Genomic DNA, 5,000 nt, shown 5'->3' on the forward strand with positions numbered 1-5,000 from the left:
CACACACACACATATATATATATATATATATATATATATATATATATATATATATATATATATATATATATATATATATATATATATATATATATATATATATATGGTAAGAAAACAAGAGTACGCATTCAGTATATCAGAAACCGAGAGAGAATCACACAACGTGTACTGGTTCTTTTAGGTTAAAACCAACCGAAGATGATTACCATAAGTTAAGATATACAAAGTATACTTTATGGATAATAGTTCACTATTCTTAAAATGGGTTAAAGATATAACAATCAAAAATACTAAATGAAATAGAATGCGTGCCTCGTTTGTTTACGTTTTGAGTTACACACAAATACAAACACACACAGGTATATATATATATATATATATATATATATATATATATATATATATATATAAATATATATATATATATATATGTGTATATATATATATATACAGTACACACACATATATATATATATATATATATATATATATATATATATATATATGTGTGTGAGTGTGTGTGTTTGTGCATTTGTATGTATGCACGAATTTGTACATATTCTTACTTATGTTCATATAATGACCTTTCCAGCTTAAAAAACATGAGGCGTTATGAAAATATAAAATGTAGGCATGAACAAAGGTAATAATATGTACAAATCAATGTATGCATATATATACACACATGTATATATATATATATATATATATATATATATATATATATATATATATATATATACATATATATATATATATATATATATATATACATATACATACATACATGCATATATATATATATATATATATATATATATATATATATATATATATATATATACATATATATATACATATACATACATATATATATATATATATATATATATATATATAAATATATATATATATATATATATTATGTGTGTTTGTGTACACAAACTAAATATGCATATATACAAAAATACATACATATCTATATATGTATGAATGTATGTAAATGTATATAAATAATTAATTACATAAACATAGTCAATTCAAGGTTGGAGTATATACCCTTAATATTTATAATCAATTTTGACATATATTCAAAAGGTATTCGATATTTTAATGTATAAAAAGGCCTCTTGTATATATGTGTATATATACACAAAATACACACACACATACACACACACAAATATATATATACATATATATATATTTACACGCACACATGCATAATGATTTACACATCTACTGTATATATCTATTTCAAAATTAGACATTTTGTGTAGGGGAAATATAGCACAATAGCCATTGTCAAATGTATATTTTAACTATCCAATTATGAATAAATTAGAAAAAAAAAAAACGAGCATCTTCATATCCCTACAATAAACTTATCACAGAATATTTAACATCCAACACTCATCTTGACATTATCCTAATATTGGAGGAAAAAAAAAAAAACTTGACCATCATGAATATAAAGGGCTTTCTTTTCATCATAGTCCTTACCAGCCTTACAATTTTTCGATGTCTATTTAGGACCACTAATCTTAGCAGCTTCAGTTTCGTCTATATCAGCATCAAACTTGGAAACACAGCTTTTCTTAAGGAGTGAGCACGAGTCTCTCTCCATACATTCCAATCATGTCTTGCAATGACCCTAGAGCTCTTTCTCTCCTGCCTATTGTATTCGCTTGCCTACTTCATTGCTAACCCTACTCCGTGGTTCATCTTTTCCCTTCATTGCAAACATCCATACGATGCAACAGTCTACATTTCTCCACAAATTATATCAATATTCAATATTCTATCTTCCTGCTCTCTTTATTTATTCTCATAAATCATTGAAACATTTACTTCCAATCTTGACTCCTTGCATACGCTTTCAATCTATTCCACGAAGTTATGCTGATTTTACTTTTCTATATATATATATATATATATATATATATATATATATATATATATATATATATATATATATATATATATATATATAGTATATAAATATACATATATATACATATGAAATATATATATATATATATATATATATATATATATATAATATATATATATATATATATATATATATATATATATATATATATATAATATATATGTTATGTATGATTATATTTTTATATATGTGATATTTATGATTTTATTTATATACATATATATATATATATATATATATATATATATATATATATATATTATATATATATATATATATATATATATATATATATATATATATATATATATATATAAACTCTTACAATTTATAAGTGAAAGCCGAGTATCACAAAAAATTCAATGATTTTTTAGCTTTACAGGGGACCATTCCACTTCCTGTTAGAGAGAGAGAGAGAGAGAGAGAGAGAGAGAGAGAGAGAGAGAGAGAGAGAGAGAGAGAGACCCTTTAACTCTTCAAGGTAAACCAAGATATTAATAATTACAAATTAACAGAACTTGATATTATGAGGTTGAATTTCATTTGATTCAGTCCAGTCAAAAGACAAATGGCGTCACAAAATAATTCAGCATAACAAATAACTTGAATTCGATATCTGGAAATTAGCAAAGATAACAAACAAACATATCTTCCACTCATAAAATACACACAGTCTTATGACAATCTCCCACATTCAATTAAATCCAGAACTTCAAAGGTACCTCAAAGACTGCAACATGACATATCTTCTTAATGAAGAAGCACATTCATAATCTGCTACGCCAAAAGAACCTTTACTTATAATATTCAATATATTCATAGATTCTTTTATTGTTTGAAGTACTTGTCCTGTTATTACCTTTAATAGAAGTGTAAATGGAGTTAATCAACAATACATTTCAGTGCCCAGATATCAATAGTCATAAAAACGCATATTTAACGATGCCTAAATATTATCTAGATAACTGCACTTGTTTCTATAGTAGAAAGGTATAACGCATTCCCATTTAAAACTGAACATGATTCTGAGAATTGACTGCATGTCATTATAAGATAGGAAAATTCTTTTGAAACTATAACTATCCAGCAAAAGATAAGTGCATTTCATAACACTTACTGAAGAAGTGTGTAAACTTTGTTTCACAGAGAGAGAGAGAGAGAGAGAGAGAGAGAGAGAGAGAGAGAGAGAGAGAGAGAGAGAGAGAGAGAGAGAGAGAGAGAAATTTCCAAGAAAATTTATATAAACTACTCTTTGCTAGATAATTTTGAAAATAAAATTTACAAGTGATGTGAAAGTTGACATGAAAAATATACTTACAAAATTGCTCTCCAAATTAGCATAGATTTCCTCAAACGTCCAGACATTATGACAACACCGTATTGGAGCCTACGGAGAAAAATAGAATAAAAGTAGTTAGTCAAATGTCAGTTATTCCATGGATTGATGATAAAGTCATACACATAAGGAAAGATTATTCATTTAGCCTACATAAACGTTCTGGTATACAGAGAAAAAAACGTGACAAAAATCCGGATTAAGACTAATAAGAATTATTAGTACATGGAATGCAAAAATAATTTTCACTATTAAATGCTATGATATCAAGACAAACAACCCTGATGTACTACAATTAGAGGGATCTCAGAATTTTGAGACTATACCTTAATCTTTGAATTGGTATACTCTCACGATGTTTAGTTTATGTAGTACTATTCAGCATAATAATAATAATAATAATAATAATAATAATAATAATAATAATAATAATAATAATAATAATAATAATAATAATAATTCATAACAAAAACTGTTCCACTTTGTTCTAAGAGTTGGAACTTTCCTATAACTATTTTTTTCCTCTGTGCACTTTTGGCACAATTACTTGTCCATCATAAAAATACGATATTTATGGCTAAATTCCCCTTATTATATAAAACACATCTAGTAAAATATTTACTGGTGACATCTCTACTTGAATTATAAAATTTACGATTGTCAATATGCATAACAAATGATAGAGGATCTATACCTAAATATAACAGAAAACCCGAAAAGCTCTTAGGATCCCATCCAGCTACATAAGAAGTAATTTAACTTGATATGGAATAGATTAAAACATATAATATTGGAACCTGCATATGTTGTCATACAAAATTGTAGTATTGTTTAGAGGTACAAATCGATAGTATTAATCAAGTGCTGCAATGAAGGTTTAGTACAAGAAGCATCAGGTTCTCCAAAACGTTCCAGCTTTTCCAATTACACACGACCTTCACTGACCTTCAAAAAATAACATTTCATTTTCCAATTCGGCACATATTCCGCAAAAAAAGTAAACAGGTTTCCTGACCTACATTTTTCATCTCTGGCTGTCGTTAATTAAGTATTAAAAATAGTAGCTTATCATCAAACATATCAATATCTGCTAACGTATAACGCATAATCTCTTGAGAGCAACATTATTGCGTATGAAACTAAAGTTCTGTAGGTCACTCATAACACTATTTATGGATGCATTATAAGATTTTTTTTTATATACATTATATATTCATGGGTAAAAATTAGGGTAGTATTGCAGTTCATATACTTAAAAAACTACAAAAGAAAACCAGTATGAAAATAAACCATGAACCTGTTTCCTAAATTTCTTTCTCTCTCTCTCTCTCTCTCTCTCTCTCTCTCTCTCTCTCTCTCTCTCTCTCTCTCTCTCTCTCTCTCTCTCTCTCTCTCTATATATATATATATATATGTATATATATAAACACAAGTATATTATATATGTATATATATATATATATATATATATATATATATATATATATATATATATATATATATATATATATATATATATATACATATATATGCATAGATAGATTTATGGATGGTGATAAAATAAAAAATCAGAGATACTAGCAAAGCGAACATATTAATAGCTGTACCACAATATATCTATCCATTTATCCATATAAATAAACATACATACACGAACATACACATCAACACATACACACACACACTATATATATATATATATATATATAT

This window comes from Palaemon carinicauda, chromosome 36 (genome assembly GCF_036898095.1).
Source record: "Palaemon carinicauda isolate YSFRI2023 chromosome 36, ASM3689809v2, whole genome shotgun sequence".
Lineage (NCBI taxonomy): Eukaryota > Metazoa > Arthropoda > Malacostraca > Decapoda > Palaemonidae > Palaemon > Palaemon carinicauda.